The following is a 23,026-nucleotide window of genomic DNA, read 5'->3' as shown; positions in this document are numbered from 1 at the left end:
TGAGGAATACCCGAGGGACTCAGCAACAGGAGAACCCTCTATAGAAGTGATGAAAAAATATGAACAAGTAATTCAACACCTGAAACAAAAGGTGCCAGCGAAGGAAACTGATTGGACCAAGATAGATAGAACCACGCAGGAAAGGGACGAGACAGTGCACTCTTTTTATGAAAGACTGTTGCAGGTGTTCAAAACATACAGTGGTATAGATAACATCGAGATGAAGGACATGACCCACTTCATTTACAGGTTTGTAAACGGTTTAAGACCCGAAATTTGTCAGTGGATAAAAGATAATAAAATCTGTTGGCATACTAAAAAGATGGATGAGGTCCTACGATACGCAAAGTATTGTGAGGACGAGATGGCAGAGAAGAAAAAGGCCCTAAAGGAAAAAGTGATGTGGGCACAAGTAAAGCTCGCAGAACAGCAAGAAAAGCAACTGAGTAAATTAAACAAAAATACTCAGAACCAAGGTCCTGGGGGAGGGAATGGAGGAAAGCCCCGACCTAAAATGAGTAGAGAGGAAGCCAAAAAGAAATTTCCCTGCCACCAGTGCGGAGAAATTGGACATTGGCGAGACGAGTGTCCGTATTTACAAGCTGATAATGCCCAAACACCTGATTTAATTCCACAGACGCAGAATGAAAAACAAAGAAAGACCCAGCAGCAGGTAAAAACGATTCAAGTGCCCCGAGCACCAAAACCTATTTTTAAGGGGAAATCACCGCAGGGTGATGACGTAGAAATCTGGGGAGGCAATGAAAACAGAAATGCAGCAACTTCGCAGTATCTATTGAATGACATGTTTTTCTGTGATGATCAGTACTGACGGGGCCTGAGAGGGGAGGACGAGGAGTGCGTACTTGGCGCCTCCTTGCCGGTAGACCAGTCAGGGCCATACATTGAAGGAAAGGTTGACGGAAACAATGTCACCTTTCTGTTGGACACTGGTGCTACACGTTCTACTGTGAGAACAGCGGACGTTCCAAACCTACCCCTCTCGGGAGAAGCAATCCAAGTAGTGGGTGTATCTAATCAACTGATTAGTACACCTGTTACTGAGCCCATGGAGATCTCAATAGGAAACTTTAAAGAAATGCACAGATTTGTCGTTTGTGACACCAGTCCAGTGAACTTACTGGGACGTGATTTGCTGTGCAAAATGAACTGCACTATCTTTTGCACACCAAAAGGCGTCGAAATTCAGACCCCAGATGAAGATGGTATCTACAAGTTAATGTTAGTCAGACCTGACTCAGAAATAAAGCGAATGACTATACAGGACTTACCTGAAGAACTTCAACAGACAGTGAAACAAGAAGTGTGGGACTTTACTGGAAAGGATGTAGGATTGATGAAAAACGTAGACCCCATCCAAATAACCATGAAAGAAAATGCAGTTTATCCCAACACTAAGCCTTACAAAATGAGTGCCGAAGTGAGAGCAGGTGTTGCCATTGAAGTACAGAAATTGCTAGAAGCAAACATCATACAAGAAGTAATGAGTAGCCCGTGTAATTCACCCATCATGGGCATCAAAAAGCCAAGTGGCAAGTACAGAGTAGTGCAGGACCTAAGAAAGGTAAACAAAATTGTGGTTCCTTGTTGTCCCATTGTCCCAAACCCAGCAGTCATCCTGTATCAGATTCCCTGGGATGCTGAATGGTTCACTGTCATAGACTTATGTCACGCATTCTTTTCGATCCCATTGCATCCAGACAGCAAATTTCTTTTCTCATTTGCTTTCAACAGTCACGTGTATGTTTGGAATAGGGTCCCCCAGGGGTACACAGAAAGCCCCTCTATCTTTAATCAGATCTTGAAAAAATGTCTTGAATCTTTAGTCTTACCTGGAAAGTCTGTTTTGGTGCAGTACATTGACGACCTGTTGGTGGCGTCCAAAAGTCATAGGGATTGTGTAATTGACACCATTGCCCTATTGAATCATCTAAATGAAAAGGGACATAAAGTGGCCCCTGAGAAATTGCAATTCTGTTCAAAATCGGTAAAATATCTGGGGCACCAGATAGAAAAAGGCATCAGAAAAGTAACATCAGAGAGAGTCAGAATAATTCAAAATATGCAGTTACCCCGTACACAGAAAGAAATCAGAATGTTCCTCGGAGTTGTAGGTTACTGCAGGCAATGGATTGTGGGATTTGCAGTGCTGGCAAAGCCTTTGATAAGCATGACAAAGAAAGGAGCAAAAGACCCAGTAGAATGGGATGATGAGTGCCTAACAGCCTTCACATAATTGCGAAATTGTCTGTGTACAGCGCCTGCTCTAGGGATGCCTGACTATTCCAAGGAATTTGGCCTATTCTGTGACACTCGTGATAACTGTGCATTGTCAGTCCTGACTCAGGAGCATGGTTTGAACAGAAGGCCCGTGGCATATTTCTCTGCCACTTTGGATCCAGTGGCTGCTGGATTACCTGGGTGTCTGAAGGCAGTAGCTGCGACTTGCACAAGTTTAGAACAAAGTGAGTCCATTATCATGGGACATCCTGTAACCGTGTATGTTCCACATGCGGTAGTGATTCTATTGACCCGCACGAAAACTCAGTACCTCACCCCTAGTCGGCTGACTAAATATGAGAGAATTCTCATGGGTGCTGCAAATATAGTCATCACCCGGTGTAATATTTTGAACCCAGCAACCCTACTCCCTGATTCAATGATAATGGAAGATAAGGGAGAGAATGAGCATGACTGCATTGACCTGACAGAATTCAGTACTAAACCCCGCCCAGACATTAAAGAAACCCCTTTGCCCGTACATGATGAGGAATGGTTTGTGGATGGTTCATGCATGAGGCACGAGCATGTAGGCCTAAGTGCTGCATATGCTGTGGTCACATCAAACAAAATTGAAGAAGCATCCTGTTTATTTGGAGTAAAGTCTGCACAAGTAGCCGAATTGATTGCTCTGATAAGAGCTTGCAAATTGGGAAAAGACAAAAAAATAACAGTGTATACTGATAGTCAGTACTGTTATGGGGTTGTGCATGACTTTGGACAATTATGGCTACAAAGAGAATTCCTGACTTCATCAGGTACCCCCATTCGAAATGGAAAAGTTGTACAAGACCTTCTAGAGGCAATCCAATTACCAAAAGAATTGGCAGTGGTCAAATGTGTTGCTCATAAAAAGGGCCTTGACCATGTATCTTTGGGAAATGATTTTGCTGATCGAGTGGCAAAACAATGTGCTATGGATCGCATGTCAATAAATATCAGACTGGGAGGGACTGGAAACAGCTGCCAACTTATGGTGTTTGAAGAAGTGCCTACTTGGGATGAAGTGAGAGAATGGCAGCATGCTGTTCCCCGGGAAGAGAAGGAGAAGTGGAAGGAACTTGGTTGTCGACCAAGACGTGAGGATGGTGTCATTGTGAGCCCAGATGGTATGGCTGTGTTACCCAGACACCTGCTTGCCCCTATGGCCAGATTAATACATGAAGGATCACACATTGGTAGGGATGCCATGGTTCTGGTATTTCAACAGACCTGGTACAACAAGAAGTTCAGGAAGGTAGCAGAATCCCTTTGTCAGAGGTGCTTGACATGTCAGCAGTTCAACGCTGGCAAAAGAACAGTAGTTGAACTAGGGAAAATTGGGAAATCAGGGGGTCGCTTCGTGAGAGTACAGATTGACTTCATCACCATGCCCCGTTGTGAAGGAAAAAGATATGTCCTTGTCATTGTTTGCCTATTTTCCAAATGGGTGGAAGCTTACCCTACCCCACAGAATGATGCCATAACTGTAGCCAAACTACTGCTAAAAGAGTTAGTACCTAGGTTCGGGGTTCCAGTCACTATTGAATCAGATAGAGGCAGCCATTTTCAGAATGAAATATTGGCTCAACTCTGCAAAGCATTTGGAATAACACAAAAGCTGCACTGTGCCCATCGTCCAGAGGCTTCTGGAGTGGTAGAGCAAGTGAATGGCACCATTAAAAACAGATTGGCAAAGATGTGTGACTCTACTGGCATAAACTGGGTAAATGCCTTACCTCTCGTTCTGATGGGACTCAGAAGCATTCCAGATCGAGAAACAGGCCTGAGTCCCCATGAGATCTTGATGGGAAGAGTGATGAGACAAGCATGGGTACCAGGATACAAACTGTTAAGCATTTCTGATGATTTAGTACTTGAGTACTGCAAGCAACTGGGTGACCAAGTGCGTTCTATCTCTCGCCAGATTGGGCCAGACGCCGTCGCCAACCCGACAACTCCAGTTCACAAATTGGTTCCTGGTGACTGGGTTAAAATAAAGAAACACACTCGTTCGAGTTGCCTTGAACCGAGGTGGGGCAAAAACGCCAAGTAATCCTGGTAACAACGACAGCAGTGAAGTGTGCAGGCGTTCCCAAGTGGATCCATGCCAGCCATACCCAGAAGGTGATACCAGACGAGGAGCCTGGAGCTGAAGGTTGTCCAGCTGAGGGGTCTGCAGATGTTGGTCCTGAAGTAGCTGATGACGTACAGCCGAGCACCAGTCCAGTTGAAGGTCCTGTAGACGTTGGTCCGGAAGTAGCTGATGATGAGCAGCCGAGTACCAGCCAAGATGATTGGATACCATTAATCGATCTCATTGAAGACCCAATCAGAACAAGAGAGCGAATTTATGAAGATAGAGAGTGGAATAGAGAGGTCGAGTCAGGCACAGGCGAAGACCCTCAGATCATTGAGATACACGTCAAATCTGAGGACGAAGAGGAATGGCAGATAGGGACAGAACAAGTGATTGACACACCTCCACTAACTCCTGAAGTCGAAAAGGGACAGATTAGTACTAGTGTAAAGGTTCGAGCAGAAGAAAATCAAGGGATCGAAGTGCTCAAGCAGGATCAGATAGAATTAGAAGAACGTGTTCAGGACACAGAAACAGAGACATTTGAAAGCCAAAATCAAAATTCACCTGAACCAGGCCAGCTTAGTAACCAGGCAGAAGAAGTAGATACAAGACCTGGGACTAGTCAGACAGGAAGGGAAGAAACAGAAGTGTCACAAGCAAATGAAAATAAAAGAGTATTAGAAGAAAACAAAACAACAGTGCCAGCTAAAAGGCTCAAGAAAAAGAAGCATATTGAGCCCAGATATATTAAGAGACTGAGACTAAGAATAAAAACAGTACAAGAGAAACTTGCAGACAAGAGAAGAAGTCCACGAATTGCAGAGCAGCCTGAAGAAAGCTCCAAAAGAAGGAGTGATCGAATAAAAAGACTGAACGAAAAATACCAGGATCCTGAATGGACCTACTTAATTTTGGAAAACTTTGAGGATCTTGATATCACTGACGAAAGCGACGAAGATCGGGTTGCTGATTTGTCTACCGAAGAAGAAGAGCTCACCTGAATTTCACAGAGTAAGATACCTGTGTAAAGTTAGAAAGAGGGGTTGCAAAACTTCTTCTGAGCCAAAAATGTCTGATTCAAGAGTGAATGGAAGGCCTAGTCGCAGTTGTTGCAAAACATGCTGCAAAGTATGTCTATGTAGTATAGTTATAGTTATATTAGTTTGGATAGGATTAACAGTTTTCATTCCTTTTATGGTTAGCAAAAATACTAACATTGACCCTACTCAGATTACTGACACTGAAGAATTGACAACACAAAGTGTAGAAAGACGTGAGAAAGCACTCAGACAGACAAAACGAGACTTAGAAGCATCAGATGAGGAAGGACTACATTACCATGGAGTTAAGAACAAGACTAATTTAAACGTTTTCGCAAATTTGTTAGTGCATTACGTAGAAACTATGGAAATAGAAGATTGCTATGTCTGCATGAAGCTACCTACTTCTGTAGCTGAAGGCGTGACTTATCATCACTTACCTTTGACCTATGGCATTTCCTGTAGCATTTTAGCAAGCTTATTTTACAAAAGAGGACCGTTACAGTACTACTATTCTAACAATGACGTGATCTTTTCTGAACTTCCCATACGTGGAAATCTGAATCCTGTACATACCAAAAGTGACATTACACGTTATATGGGAGAGTACTTTCTGACTATAGGTACTATAGACTTAAATGAAGCACAAAGAGACAACTTGACCTGTTCATTACATGAACAAGAGAAAGTATTTCTAAACATGGCAGAGAAAAGGAGGGAGAGTTTCCAAAGAAAGGCTAATGACAAGAGACAGAAAACTCCTAAATGGGCTGAGAACATGGAAAGCACCTCAAGTAGTGGGGCGGGTCCTGCCTTGTTGCTGGATTTCGAAAGGAAAGGGAAACTCTGTCTTCACCGCGAAAGAACTAGTTATTATAATAACATTTTCATTGGTTCCAGTCAATGTGAGCACAATTACAAGGTAATTGGAGGTTGGGGATTCAAAAATGGGTCCGAGCCTGTGTTTCCTGGAATTTATTATATATGTGGAGACAAGGCTTATTTCAAATTGCCGGATCACTGGTATGGAAGCTGCTATTTTGGCATTGTCTTCCCGAAAATATACCATGTGAATGAAATTGCTGGAAGCAATGAAAATACTAATGGCTTAGTGCGTAGTAAAAGAGAAAGCGTAGGTGAAATAATGGGTAGTATTTTTAGGGCACTGATACCTGGAGTGGGAGTGGTTCTGAACACTCACAGAATTTGCAAATTGTCCACTATAGTGGATGTGCTGTCTACTGACACAGCTCATGGATTTCTGTTGGTCAATACCGAAATGGTTGCGATCAGATCAATGGTTTTGCAGAACAGACTTGCTCTTGACACCTTATTAGCAAAAGAGGGCGGAGTCTGCCGGATGTTGAAGGCGCAACATTGTTGCACTTACATTCCGGACAAAAGTGTACAGCTCAAAAGATATGTGAAAAACATTACTAATTTGGAAAAGGAACTTAAACCACTCGAGGTTGACAGTGCCTGGAAGAGACTGGTTGATGGTCTCTCCAATGTAGGTCATTGGTTTGCTAGCTTAGGTAAAAGCTTATTGTTTAAGGTACTGATGCCAATTGGAGTGATAGGGCTCATCATATTTCTCATATTCATCGGTTGCAAATGTCGAAAACACACAAAAAAGTACCAAGTGAATGCGAGAGGTGTGAAACGAGGTGCGGATGAGCTTGAATTGGAAGAATTGAATAATCAGATTTATAAAAAGGTGAAAAATTCTCACCCTACCAAAATGGAGAAGGAGAAACTGAATAGGATGTTGGAAGAGATTGAGATGTACAAAGTGTGAAAGAAAGTTGGCATCTGATTCCATTAGTTTGTGATGATAGTAAATATCATCAAAGAGGGGATTGATAGAGCAAGGTTTCGCATCGCGACTTGCTCGATTCATGAACCTCGAATCTGTTGTAACCTCATAATAATCTGTACGTTGTACTAATATCTTTTATTTTGGTATACATGTGTGGTAGCGAAGCTTGCCTATGTGTTCTACTAATACGAGTAACCCTTGTCTATAATATGGCCGCCATTTCTTAAATTTGCTTCTGTGCATGCGTTAGTCACACTCACGTGACTTTACGTAGATTTAGTTGTAGGGAAAGGGTGCGCATGCGTAATAGCCACAAGATGGCAGCTCGCTGCAATAACGTGCTGAAGTTCGTGCTGTTGCTCTCGTGTCGTTATATATTGCACTAATATCTAATTGCATAGTATATTTTATGATGATAAATCTGAAGTACGAAATTATGACATGAAATATCTTCGTTTATTTCTATGTGCTAATTTGTTTTCGCTTACTTTTCATGTATCGTGGGAAATGGGGGTCCGAATGGGTCAAGAGCCATCTTGAAAGTCCCTTCTGCGCATGAGCATGCAGTCAGGGAAGAAGTAGCATCGAGCCATGGAACTCAGCCAGCTGGCAGCTACAGACAAGATGCTCCTGAGAACGCCACCTCTAACCTAGGAGGATGGAGAGAAAAATGTTCCTGAAATGATACATTTGTATTCATCCCATTGTATTCTGTGCGACTTCTCATGGGAACCCCAATCTTGCTAGGCGGTGCCCAAACATGTAAATAGGGGCTTAGAAGAGTCTGTTCTGATTGGTGTGTTAACCAAATCCTACCTTAGGACCAATCGAAATTGGGGATTCTGACATTTTGCAACATCTGGGGGGTGGTACACTGTCCCAAAACAGTATATCTAGCCTAGGTTCACCTAGGGAATTTGTCCGACTTGTCTGAATAGCTGACCTGTCACTGACCCAACGCACTCAATAGGTGACTTGATACAGAGGTGCTGCGGAGCCCTCTGTCCGAAATTTGACCATAGACTCTGAAGGTTTTACTGAACCTTAAGTGCTGGCGGAGCACTTTCCTGGGGAATTCGCTGACCCAATCGGGGTCCTGACTGATAGCTGCAGAGAGGGTGAAGCGCTGGCGTTGCTTCCGAACTGCGGGTGCTGGTCGTATCCTGGTGGTCGTGTCCTGATCCTAATCTGGTTTTCCTGTCCTGTCCTGGGGTGTCCATTCTGCACCTGCTGTCCCACTGAGGGTTATCCTTCCTTGAGGGTTGTCCTGTCCTTAACTGACCCGTGGCCAGGGTTGGTTTTCACACCAGTCTAGGTAAATATCGCTCTAAGTTCTTAAAACTGCACCTTTCTATTTTTCTGTCTTTGCTTCAATAAAGACATACCTTTGCATATGATAATTTTCCATGCTTTTTCTCACGCAACCATTGCATCTCATTTAAGTCATTTGCCTTTAATTTCATAACATGTTCCTATGTTCCCCTGCCTTTTAAAGTATAAATCTCTCCATACTGTTTATAAATTAAATGTGTTTTACAATTTTCTCCTAAATACTGAATTGAAGTAATAACGTTAGAATTATAGCGTGTTGCACTTTTCTACCCTTCCTCTAGATGTATAGGTTTTCCCTAGTGTCTTACTCTCGAAATATGTCCCAATGATAAAATCCTAAAACGTGCATAATAATTCCTAGCATTAAGTACACTCCCTTGAATTTCATTTCCGCTATTTCTGAATTCCCTCATTATAGGGTTAGATGGTTGCCTGTATACTCTTCCTATATGGTTATGTGCTCTTCGTTATTCTGATTATAGATTGCCTTATTGCTATAAACTGTATGATTGCAGAATCTGAAATCTAAGATAAACTTTTAAAACTTCCCAGTTGTCCGTGGTCATTTCATGAAAGTAAAGGTTTAAATGTTGGGTTTGTATTTTTCCTGCCTTTTCCTTTTACAGCTAGCTCCCTGACCCATCGTGGTCATAGGTACCCGTATCTGTGGATGGTAAGTCGGGTACACTAAAATTTAGTAGAAAGGGACTCACAATTATTGGTAGTAGATTGTAGGGTCATCTGATCAATGTGGATGGTGAATTGAAGTATATGGGCCCGAGACCGAAGTGGTGAAAATATTGGTCGGGTGACCCGCGATCTCTATCAGATCCAACAGCTTTTTTGGCAAATTTACTCCAAAAATGCAGTCATGAGATAAGCTACTGCTTAGGACCTAATGTAACTCCGTCTATTCTCCTACTAAATATTTTACAAATAACCACCTCTATTGAAAAATCCCTGGAAGTAAGAAGTAGAAAGTCAAGGGGTGGTAAGGTCAAGTGGTTTGATAAACAGTGCGCCCAGTCTCTAAGAAAGTTAAAGGTAGTACTGGATGCCAAGCCAAGAGATATAATTAAGATTAGAGAAGAGCGGCTTAACTATAAAACTGCTTTGGCATCTAGAAAGAAAGATTTGCAGAATGAGGCATGGTCAAAATTGGATAGGGCTGCCGAAACTAAAGACCATAAACTATTTTGGGAAACTGTAAACAGCCCTTTTCTTAAAAATGATAACTTCCCTGTAATTAGCTCACATGTTAGTTGTCGCGCATGGATTGCCCACTTTACTGGGATTTTTAACTCAAATTCTAACTCAGATGGGTTAATTTTAAGGGACAATTTAGCATCACGTACCAAATGGCAGAAATTGGAGGTATCTGTGACCCTTCTTGAGGTTACAGATGCAATAAGAAACAGCAAGGGTGGCAAGGCCCCTGGGCCGGACGGTGTGCCTATGGACTTTTATAAATATGAATTAAACCTATGGGCACCAATTTTGACACGTTATTTTAATTCGGCCATAGAGGATAGGTTACCAACTACATGGGGGCAGTCAATTATTGTGCCACTCTACAAAAAAAGCCCCAGGACCGAAGCCCAAAACTATCGACCAATCTCACTTTTGGACTCGTCAGTCAAGATTCTTAGTCGAGTTCTAGTAGTGAGATTGGAAGTTTGGGCCGAGGAAAATAATATTCTATCCCCAGTGCAATATGGGTTCCGTAAGGGGATGGGCACAATGGAGCAGTGTGTGAACCTGGAGCTCTTAGTCGGCAAGTACACCAAAGCTAAGGATGGTAATCTATTCTTGTGCTTTGCCGATCTGAGCTCAGCTTTCGATCTGGTGGAACACACACTGCTCTGGCCAATTTTGTTGTCAATGGGGGCCCCAACCGAAATTATCCATCTACTGGCCAGGCTATACTCTAACCTGACCAGCAAGGTAAGATTTGGAAGAGATGGTGAATGCACACCTTTGCTTAATATCAAGAGAGGTATTCGACAGGGGTGTGTACTTGCCCTACTACTGTTTTCTCTTTTCATAAACCAAGTAGATGAAATCCTGAGACAGACTAATGTAGACACCCCCATTATTAATGGTAACAGAATCGCAATCCTTTTATACGCCGATGACGCGATCCTTATCTCCAGGACCCAAAATGGACTGCAACTACTAATTGATAGGTTTTATACATTCATTGAGAACCGGAAATTAAAAATTAACAAAGGAAAGACCTTTACAATGTCGTTTGGCAAGAAATTAAGAAAAAGTAGGTCCTTCTTTTTAAATGGAGAGAAATTAGAGTCAGTCAAGAACTTTTGTTATCTCGGCATCACCTTTCCAGGGGATGGCAAATGGGCAAGTGAACAAGATAGCGTCAATTTTGAAATGACCAGGAACATAAACAGTGTTTTTAGATTCGCCACCAAATTAGGGGATCAGAGAATCCGTGAGATGCTGTCCATATATAACTCACGATGTATATCCTCTGCCATATATGGGGCCGGGATATGGGGATATAATGCTAAGAGTGCCAACTTGATTAAGCGTGAGGAGAACGTGTTTTTAAAACGATTACTGTATGTCCCGATTACAGCCTCAACGGAATTGGTGCATAGAGAGCTTGGTATCAACCATGTTGACGATCTTATTGCTCTGCGCCCCCTAGCCCTTTGGCGTTCTATCTGGGCTAAGGAAGAGACAAAATTCACTCAGGATGTGATCGTTGACTGTCTAAAGCTTGACCGCCACTCAAATATACCCTGGCTAAGTCACATACAGTACTGGTATAAATTACTGTATGGTCACAATATATATACAGACCTATTAACAGGGCCAGCGTTGTCAAAGCGGGAGCTTAAAATGTCATTCCTTAAGTACTTAGATGGGGTAAGGCTGGAAAGATGTGAAAAACAAAGTACGGTGAATTTTTACCTGGAATATAATATTAGCGAAGGCTTGCAAACTTACCTCACTATTGTGAGCATTAATCGTCATCGCTATGTATTAACCCGACTGCGGTTGGGAACTGTCCACCATCTGGTGGCATTCCCTATAATCAAGAAACCCGGGACATGCCCCTGCCCATGCGATGGTCAATCCATACAGAGTGTTCGCCATTTTTTACTATTTTGTAAATTTTATACTCATTTTAGAAAGTTTTATCTGAAACCCATCTTTTTAAAATATAACATGCGCAATACAAAATCAGCGATGCAATTGATATTTAACTTAAAGACTCCTGATGTATGTTTCTATGTGGCAAATTATATTTCAAAATGTATTTTTCATCGGAAATCAATTATTGTATAAATTCCCCTATGATGCATTTTACTGAAGGTTTTTATTATTGTTCAAATTGATTTTATATTTTTGTGTAAAAAGTGTGTATTTTGGCCCATATCACTTCGTGCACTTTATATCGCGATTTTTGCACATGTCCAGCCAGCACCCCTGGGTGACGGTATACCCCGACAGGGGAAGAAAGAAATAAATATTTTGCATTTTATAATGCCAGTTTTCACATGAGCACTAAATATGCACTTTCTTAATCACAAGACTTGAGAAACCAATGTATAAAAAAATGTAAAGGAAGGATCATATAACACTTTGCACTTTACACCGTCACTATTGTACATACATTGGTACAAGTTTGCACTAAGTGATTCTACTAAAAAATTTGTTGCTTAATGTGCTGTAAACTATATGACTGTACGGACGGCGCAGTATAGAAAAAAAAGGAAGAAAAAAAAAGGGAAAAAAAAAATGTCTCTGCATTTGGTTTTTTTTTGTATTATGTAATGACGGTATATGGGAAACAAATGAATGTTGCTCCTTTTTAATCATGATGTTGCTATATGGTTGTATTTATACACACCGAATAAAGCATTTTGAAATTGACTGCAAGTGTTGAACATTGCTTTTAAGTCGGGTCAGTGGGCTTTGTAGTTTTTTAACATTAAAGAGGTCTGGGCCGGTGGTAGTAAAGATTGCAAGATATCGGAAACCTTCTGTCACTATCCGCGCCTCAAAATTCTTCAGAATTGCTGCGCCGGTCCATGAAGGGCAAATACCACCAAAATTCTGGGAATAGAAGACTGAGGAGCCACCACGTAGAGAAGGATATCATCAGCACACAACAATATTCTGTCTTCCCAGACCTCCGTCCAGTGGAGGCCTCGAATCAGCGTGTCTCCTCGGATCCATGCTGCCAATGTTTCGAGTATAAAGCAAATATGAGTGCTGATAAGGGGCAGCCCTGCCTGGTCCCTCATTCGAGCGGGAAGATTCAGAACAATCTCCTGTTTACCACCACCTGTGCCAAAGGTTCAGTGTAGAGCAGTCGAATCCAGGACAAGAATCATGGTCTAAAACCAAATATTTAAGCACAGCAATGAGATACGGCCACTCGACAATGTCAAAGGCCATTTGGGCATCAAGGAATAAAACCACAGCTTCCTCCTGGATTCTATTTTTACATCCTAGGACTCTGTGGACACATCACAAATTAAGAGGTGAGCATCCGTAGGGGATAATGCAGTATTAGGGTCCAGGTTTGGCAGGCCCGACAGCCATGAAAACCAACCACAGACATTTTTAAAGAGCAGTGATCTAGTGGAAGCCAAGGTAGTGTCTTGTATGACTCGGCAGGCTTGATGATCCAGAATGCCCTGGGAATATCAGAATATGGGTTAGAAATGCAATTTCTTCTCTGTACTGCAAAACTCCTGAACTTTTAGCAAGCAGTCAAAGTGCCACCATACAAATTACCCACACTTTGAAGGCTCCATTGACAGTACGACATCACAAGTTCACAGTTTTAGCCTGTTCCAGTCACTTGGAAATACTGGACCGTTGAACTTTTGCTGTGCCCTGCAAAACACACAAATTTTCATCACAGAAATATGAGATAATTCAGCTTCTTGAAGACATTTACAGGGCATTCTGGGTAAAAAAGTGGTGGCATGAAGACAAACACAACCATCCAGGCCTTACCGCACTGTGTAGTTTTTCAGAAATGTCTGGTGGAGGTAAGTGTCCCTAGGTGACAGTCAACCCTGGACCTAAAAATTACTGCTCCTTGGATCCTAAAAATAAACCTAGTTCCAAGCATGATCTGGAGCCTTTCCTGTCCTGTACGATTGCTCCACCCACACTTCTGAAATACTGTTGTAAACAAGAGACCTGTGGAAATAAAGGAATGTATGGCATTTGCTATTAGCAATTGGATTCCTCAAATTTTTTGGCTTTATATTGTACGCCCATGTCTGCAAAAGTACTTTTTATAAACATTCCTCAGAATTCCCCAACATTATGACTAGTATATAATTCAGAATTATTTAAATGACGTGCTGCTGCTGAGCTCCGATTCTTGTGGAAAATAAAAAAAATAGATATTTTTTTATGCTTCCCTAATTTGTATTACATAGAATTTCCATTATTAAGTGATGCATAGTCGGTACATGCTGAAAAACACTGTAAGATCATTAATAATAATGGGTTGTCCCAGTAACATGCAGAACCTGGGGAATACAACAGTATAAAAGCAGAGGTTCTGACAAGCAAAGGTAATTGCTTTAAATCTTTTAAATCAGTGGGATATATCCACATAGACAAAAGGACCATTGATTGACACCCTTTAAGACAAACATTTAGAAAAGACAACAACACAGTTTTTTTTTATAACGGTTAGAAATGACAGATATATTTAAAGTCATATATCTTCTGACCTTAGTACATAGGAACATTCAGACCAAATACAGTCTATGAACAATGTTTTGTAACATATACATACATATTGTAATAATGTGCCTCAAAATAATACAGGTGCTATGACAACAGACAATAAAAGACAATGAACACAATTAAGATATATCCACATAAGTTTTGTTTAGCGTCCAAATATAGTTGATGACCTTAGAGAAGGCATGTGTATTTCATCCTGTCTTATATCTGTCTAGTAAGGTATGGTAGGCTTTCTGTTCTTATCACTTTGACGTTTCGACCCTCAAAAGAACGGGTGTAAGTGAGAGAGACGTGTTTCTTCCAAACCGAGCACACTGATTGTTCAGCGGCCAGGAGTACTGGGTAAGCACTCTATGCTCCCGTATCCGGAAGGTACATTTAGTCTCTCCTTCTAAGAGGAAGAACATTCACTGGCAGATTAACGATAACAAGCAGATTGCAAGTTTTGAACCGCTCTTGAAGGAGCGAATCTATGAGAAGGGATCACTTACAAATTCCCTTAACCCAGTGAAGTTAGCCTCTCAAGCTGTGCACCAACGTGTTCCTAGTCCTGATGAAGACCCCATTGTAATGTTGCCCACTTACATCTGTTCTTTTGGGGATCGAAATTGATTCACCAGTATTTAATGCGACTTTTTCACTTAGGGCATATCTCATGTAAAAATATTCATGTGATATACAAGTTGGAGACATAATTATGGAGAGAATGTCCCTTGAAAGGCATTTTCTGCATGAACCAGTCTCTCATAGGTGAAAATTATGTGAAAATGTGGAATGTAAAGTTCTGACAAATTCAGCAAGCTTTTCGTTGCACAAAAAGTATGATTTTCATTAATTTCACAATGTAATTTATATTTAACCAGGGCTTAGTATATATTTTATTTCTACTCTCCTTTTCCCCTTGATCGATCTCACACTGGATGTTGCTTATCTATTTGCATGCTGGTGTGTACGCAAGTATGAATACATCTATGCATAGAAGGTCACTTCTGTTCCACAAACTTAGCTGAAATGGAAGGTTAAGGAGTAACCTCATTTCCCATCTTTCCAGGCCCCATCTTTTACAACAGAGAAAGAAGGGGACTCTGTAAAGTACTTAGGGAATTGCAAGAAAATATTAATAAGTGTGAACAATAATAGAGAAATGGGAGAATCTCTGTATTTGAGCTACGTGTTATTGGAGAAGAGTATATATCTCTGGATTACTTTAAGCTTCTTAAAGCAGCAGGTCTTTAGCTTCTTAATGAACTTCAGGAGAGAGGGAGAAAGGCTAGTTAATTGAGTAATAATGGTCCATGTCATTGGTGCATGAACTGAGAAGACATGAAACCTTGTTTTCTCTATTTTCAATTGACTGTTTTCAGCTTTTCATTTATAAAATGTGACCTGAAACAAGATTGTTAACAATACAGCAGGAGCTAGTTGTTATGGAGATGTTATCACAAAGGTTTTCTAAGTCTGTTTTCTAGAGAACGGCAAGAGTATATTGTTTGTCAATTGAGAAGGTCATCAGATTTCAAGATTTCTCTTTTTAGGAAAGATAAGATCCATCTTGCTTTTCATGCATTGGGGGTGTGGGATGACTTAGGTAAGGGACCCATTAACTATGCTACAGAATGTTGCAGGTACTTCAAAAGAGAGTTGCAAGGACCCATGTGATGTCAATGATTGAGAATCATTTGAAGGAGGTCCACTTGGTGGACCTGTATAAATGAATGGGAGAGAAGGTGTATGTGTACTATTTGCTGTTGGACTTGTCAGAGTTTTCTATAAATGTACTGTTGATTGTCTATCATTTTTCAAGGGGGTTGGTATACACAGATAAGGAAGAGGGTTGATGCAGTATCAGACTGCTTTGAAGAGAACTCTATTATTGTTAGGTCATTCGTAATGGTTGATTTGTAGTAGGTATCTCTGGTTGTGGCGAGGTAGTGCCTACAAGTGGAGTAAAGTGTTTTCAGTTGTGCTGCCTCATCTTGTGACATGAGGCCGCAAATCCAAAGAATTTTGCAATCGTAAAGCCTGTGATTTGCAAAATCACAAGGTTTGCAATAACTGATTGGCTTTTTTCTATGTACAAAACCCCTTTTGCAATTCAGAAAAGCCTTTTTGAATCACAAAAGTGCCTTTGTCACTCATTTTGAATTTCAATTTGGAGTAGGCATAATGGGGTATCACTTCTTAATTGTGATTTGCAATGAGAAGTGTCAGTGGTTTGAGACTGCAGTTATGGTAGCAGAACATAACAATGTTGTTGACACTACAAAGAAGTGGTAACTCATTCATTTTCATTTATAATCTTTATTTCGGCACAATAGAGCCATAAAAGATACATAAAAACAATCATTACATAGTACAAAATCTATATGGAGGAATTAAAGATTTTGGAGATAACATGGATACGGTTAGGAAATCAGTACAATAAAATCTTGATATAAATCAATTAAAAAGGCATACATTTATAAAAAAGCACATAGGAACATTGCTTAAATTCATCTCGTCATTTTTCCAAATGCTAGTAAATTTAAAATTTGTGAATATATATAGGCAATTTGGTGAACACAAATAGTAACAACATTATATATTCAAATGCAAAAAGGAAATTGCATTTATAGCTTCAGGCCCACTTTATTACGTACAAAGCTTATTGCAAATAGAAACCTGCTAACACCAAAAACTATCATCTGCCTAGTATCAGCCTTTATGATCCTTTCCACTTCTTTATATGAGCGCACTCCTAAGTTGAGACAAAGAGGCTTAATCCATCTTTGCCTGGCCGCCTCATAAGCTGGTCAAAACAAGAGGATATGAGACTCGTCTTCTTTTGATTTGCTTTGGCACATAGTGCATAGATCACTAGTCTTTTCTTTACAAGTGCTTGTCCACCTGGCTATGGTCTTGTTAGTTTTCAAAGTTCCATATCTGAATTTCATATATAATGTTTTAGCCAGGGGTGGTTGAACCTCATCTAAAAACTGTTCAAAAGAGGGACTGTCTTTAAAAACAAGGAAATTACATGTCAAGGTTCCACCTGCTTGGTCATTTGACAAGCTACGATCAATGTATGCCCAAAAGGCCGTTTTCAGCAATTTTTTCCAGTTTTGCGTCAAGCTCAAAGGCTCTTCCCAAAACTGTGCCAACACAATTCTATTTAACCATGTGCGCACATGTTTTAGCCAAATATTTGAAGTATTCAGTTCTAGTCTCATTATTTCCTGAAGTCCATTTTTACACCAGAGTCTCACCCATAGTGATAATGGACTCAGAGTAGCATAATGATCCATGCGCTTAATGTTTAGGTCAAGCATTAGGGGTATTAATGGTGTACTTGTTGGCAACCTCAAAAGGGTCCTATAAAATTTGTTTTCTTTATTCGCGAAAACATTCCTACACATTGGCCCCCATATTTCTGCCCCATATAATGCAGCGGACTGAGCCTTGAACTTAAAAACTTCAAGTGCCGGGGAAACAGCCTTGTTAAGACTCGCCCCATGTTTTTTCATGATTGGCAGTGTATTCTGTGTGAGTATCATTTTACATATTTATACTTGGGTTTTCCACAAAAGTTTTGAGTCCAGTGAAACTCCCAAGTAAGGGAAATTCTGTACGGATTCTAGTTTTTGATCATTTAGAAACGGATTCCCCCTAAAGATTTTGTGAGGGTTTATGGCCATATTTTTAGTCTTGTTAGCATTAATCTCAAGGCCTTCCTGTTGCAATATATTTGAAATGAATTTAAAAGGGATTGTAGACCTCTGGGCATTTGAGATATCAATATAGTGAAATAAAAGGGCTGGAACCCTTTCTCTATTCAGTTTAGGTGCGTCATTATTCCAGCCCTCTAATTACGATGGGATGTCATTGACAAACATTGAGAATAATGTGGGAGCCAGCACACATCCTTGGCGGACTCCTCGCTTAATTGGGATAGCATTTGTTAGTTTGCCATTTGGCCCCCATCTTACTTTGGCATAGTTATTTTCGTGCAACCTTATAATCTGTTGCAGAAGACAAACCGGAAGCCCTTGAGAATATAAAGACTCCCATAAGAGTTCGCGTGAAACGAGATCAAAGGCAGCCCTAAGATCTACAAATGCAACGTAAAGATGCCCTTTCCTTATGTGGACATATTTCCAACATAGGCAGCAAAATCTAAATACCTGATCTATAGTGCTTATTCTGGGTCTAAAGCCAGATTGGAACTTAGTGAGTACAGAACTTTCCTCCATCCATATATTCACATGTGTTAAAATGTGCCTTGCATTGATTTTTTGTAAAATAGCCATTAAACTAATGGGGGGATAGTTTGCTGGCTCATTCCTATTGCCCTTTTTGAAAATGAGTACGATTTCCGCACCCCTCCAGCTATCCGGAAGATCTACGCCTGCTGCTAGGGCATTACGTAGAGAATTAATGTAAGGCGCCCCGACGTTGATTTCATGCTTATATAAATCACCCAGGATTTTATCTAGTCCTGGTGCCTTTCCATTTTTTACTTGATAGAGCGCGCAGGTCACCCGACTAATAATCTTACCATATACAAACTTTGGGCCCATAAAATTCACTACAACATAATCGGGTAACCTACACTCTACTACCAGTAACCCAGTTCATTTCTATTATTTCCACTGTACCCGACTTACCAATCCACGTTACGAGTACCTATGATCCCAATGGATCAGGGAGCTAGCTGTAAAAGAAAGGCAGACACCAAAATACAAATACCATTTACTATATTTGCACTCATATAATAACCAGAGACACGGGAAGTTTTCAAAGCCTTTATCTAATCTTCTTCGAAATCAGAAAGTAAAAGATTTACAGCATTTAAACTATCAATAACCAGGAGCATGCATATCGTGTAGCTGTGCAAGTAATAGATTAGGTCAACCATTTAGAATTCTAACGGGAAGGTGAGAACAGGGAGCATGCTAGTAAGGGATTTCGGAATTTTTAGGCTTTATACGGCGTGACAAAAGGAGGGGAAAAATAAGGAACATGCTAGAATATCACAATTTATGGTTTCCTAAAGGATGGGCAAGAAAGGAACATAATACAAAATGAACTAAACTGAATTTTCTCGTGTAGTAAAGGACGGGTAAAATTGGAACACGCTAAATGATTCAGAGCAATCACTTTAATTCAGCAAAGAGGGTGGGTAAAGAGAAGGAACATCTATTTTTTCAGAGACAGTATTTTATTCAACTGTAAGGTAGGGAAAAAAAGGGAACATGCTATAGGATACTTTCAACGACTTCAATATTTTGTCCTAAGGAAAAGTAGAGAACAGGAACATATGTAATTACGATTTAGCCAGGTTTCAGGAAAAAACGCGAGGCAAGGATGTAAATGCGTTCCCCGCCCATAATTATATTTACCTAGTTCAGTGTGGAGACCAACCCTGGCCACGGGTCAGTTTAGGACAGTAGGAACCCCAAGGAAGGACAGTCGCCAGTAGGCCAGCAGGTGCAGGATGGACACCCAGGACAGGAAAGCCAGATTAGGAACAGGGCAGGACCACCAAGGTAAGACCAACACCCGCAGTTCAGTTGCAACGCCTGCGCTACACCCTCTCTGCAGCTATCAGTCAAAACCCCGATTGGGTTATCGAATTCCCCAGCAAAGTGCTCCACTAGCACTTAAGGTTTCCAAAACCCCGATTGGGTCTCTGGAAATTTCGGACAGAGTGCTCCGCAGCACCTCTGTTTCTCGATCAGCTATTGAGTGCGCTGGGTCAGTGACAGGTCAGCTATTCGGACAAGTCGGACAATTTCTCTAGCTAAACCTAGGCTAGTTATATAGTTTTTGGGTCAGTGTACCACCCCCCAAATGTTGCAATTGTAAGAATCCCCAATTTCGATTGGTCAAAAGAAAGGACAGGTCATCACACCAACTAGGATTTGACTTTCTCAAGCCTACAATTTACATTTTTGGGACCTCCCATCGAATTTGGGGTTCCCATGACATGTGCTTTTCGCCTAACAATGGTTAATCCAACATTCATATACAATTGTTTCAAATGTAGTACAGTTCAGCTTCGTCTTGCTGGGTTACAGGTCGGTTCCCAGGAGCATCTTGGCTGTGGCTGCCAGCTGGCTGGGTTCCACTGCTACAAGGTTTCCTTCCCTCTGCCATGGTGACTTGCGCAGTAGGGACTTCCAAACGGAGTAGTAAGCACCTCCCAGGCCCAAAAGATTCGATACATGAAAAGTAAAGGAAAACAATTCAGAACACAGAAATAAAGGCGTACACTGTATACCAGGAATCCCTATATAACTCCCATGTCTTTATAATAACTATAGCATTAGGATTAGTGCAGATAAACAGTATAGAGAAAGCTGCAGTGCAAGCTTCGGCATGTGAGAACATAAAACAGCCATCTTATTGCTAATGCGCAAGTGCAAAGGATTCCCACCTGAACTGCGAGTACGTCACGTCACATGGGTATGACCGACGCATGACAGAGAATGTTTCCCACGTGGCCTAAATTCTTTTAACAATATCATATCATTTTTCCTTTCAAAAAGGTCCTACAAAACATAGTGGACAAGTTTATTTATTTCATTTATATATCTTCTTTATTTGTTCTTTTTATACTTCTTTTTGCAAAAATTATTTTTTGTATACTTTTTTTTTAATTCATTAGATTCATATCTCATAAAAGTTAGTACATGTATCTAATTAACAGTGCATAAATAGTCAATATGTGAACAATAAAAAATACCATACAGAGAACACTTTACACTCACTCTCATCTATTCATCATACATACACTCTCAAACAATCCAAATATACTCTTTATTCTGTTTCTGAAGAGTCACAGATCTTTCTGAGCTGTCACACTAGGTCAACGCATTTCGGTGGATTTGGACCACCTTTTTGTATACTTTTTTCGAATTCATTAGATTCATATCTCATAAACGTTAGTACATGTATCTAATTAACAGTGCATAAATAGTCAATATGTGAACAATAAAAAATACCATACAGAGAACACTTTACACTCACTCTCATCTATTCATCATACATACACTCTCATAAAATCCAAATATACTCTTTATTCTGTGTCTAAGGAGTCACAGATCTTTCTGAGCTGTCACGCTAGGTCGACGCTTTTCGGTGGATTTGGACCACCTTCCTCAGGACCTTTTGACAGAACAAAGCTCGTCACAAATATTTATGGACTCTGTATGGTTATCCTAACTAGATTTCAGAATGATGGTCTCTCTGTGGATTTACAGCTGTCAATTGGTTGGATAGTTCATCCTAATGCAATTTCTGTTTAGTGCTGTCTTTCACGTAGCGCAGTTCCTAATTTATTTGTCATCACGTTGGGTATGCATCATTTATCACGAAGCTCTATCATTTAAAAATGTAATCTCAAATTTCACCCTTAGGTTTGAAGACGATCTTTTCTCACTTTTTCATAGACTTCCATATATTTCCAACTTGATGCGTGTGGCCTTACTGCGCAATTCTCGTCTTTCGTCTTCAAGGATGTCAGCAATTCCCATTCCTTTGTTATTTCTGTTACTTTTATCTACTATGGGTGACTTTTTTTAGTATTGGTGTCTTTATGGTGACGCTAGTATATGATTTACACACACGCACTATTAAAGCGTTCTCGTGACTACTGGTCTTTTCACGAGACGGCACATGCTCAGTTAGTGCGAAAGCTTAGTTTCTTCTTTTTTTGATCCAGACCGGGTCTTCCATTATGGTCCGCAACTCCGGATGGAGTTTGCGGATACAATTAACCATTTCCGGTTTTTGTTAAAGCCTGGTAGAGGAGTTTTGTTACACACATGCGCACTGATAAGAATGTGGTTCCCTGCCTGGCCCGCGGCAACCCTCTTTGTGCGGGGATACGATCGAGAAAACCTGATTGGCTATTTCCCAATACGGAAGAACGAATAACAATCTCAACCGGCACCTCCCCCCTCTGATATGACACGCAATGAACTGTTTCCGCTTTGTCAATCATTTCCGGCTTTTTGCGCATGCGTATTTGCAATGTAGCGGTTTCCTAAATGGTCCGCTGGTATGCATTTAGGGCGGTGACAATTTCCATTCTCATTGGCCCATACATTGTATATAGACGTTGTTCTCGCACCCCGTCGGTACCTCCCCTTTGGCTCAGGACTTGCCAGAGGTACCGACGGAGAGGTGAGGCCCAGCGCGTGGTACAGCACCTCTGCCTGTATATTTTGCTGTTTTTCCGAGCTCATTGCCTGACTAATGATAACATGAGCAGTATCCTTTTGCTACTCTATGATACCCATCATAGACTTAATATAAAACTCTGACCCAGCTTTGGAGGATATTTTCTGCATAACATCTTGCTTTTAGGTACGCTATGTATTAGATCAATGACAACTAGCGCTATACTATGCTTTTGGATCTAACACTCCAGTGGGCATTTTAAAGAGCATATATACCTTTTGAGAGACCATGTTCTTTCTGCCTCCTTCTATTTGCACATTATTTGTACCATTGTTTAAATCATTATGGAAGTCGGTAGAGGTTGACTATAACAGTCCTCTATCTTCTGTATTCATATATAGAGTGGGGGTAAACAGTCATAATATCGATTCCAAAATAGAGAATCGACATAATATCGAAGTAAAAATATAGAATGGACAAAATATCGAATGGACACAATATAGTGTTTAAAAATATCGAATTTAAGGTCAGTAATATCGATTTTCAAAATATAGAAGTCAA

The sequence above is a fragment of the Lissotriton helveticus genome, chromosome 7 (assembly GCF_964261635.1).
Source record: "Lissotriton helveticus chromosome 7, aLisHel1.1, whole genome shotgun sequence".
Classification (NCBI taxonomy): Eukaryota; Metazoa; Chordata; class Amphibia; order Caudata; family Salamandridae; genus Lissotriton; species Lissotriton helveticus.
This window is presented reverse-complemented; position numbering follows the sequence as displayed.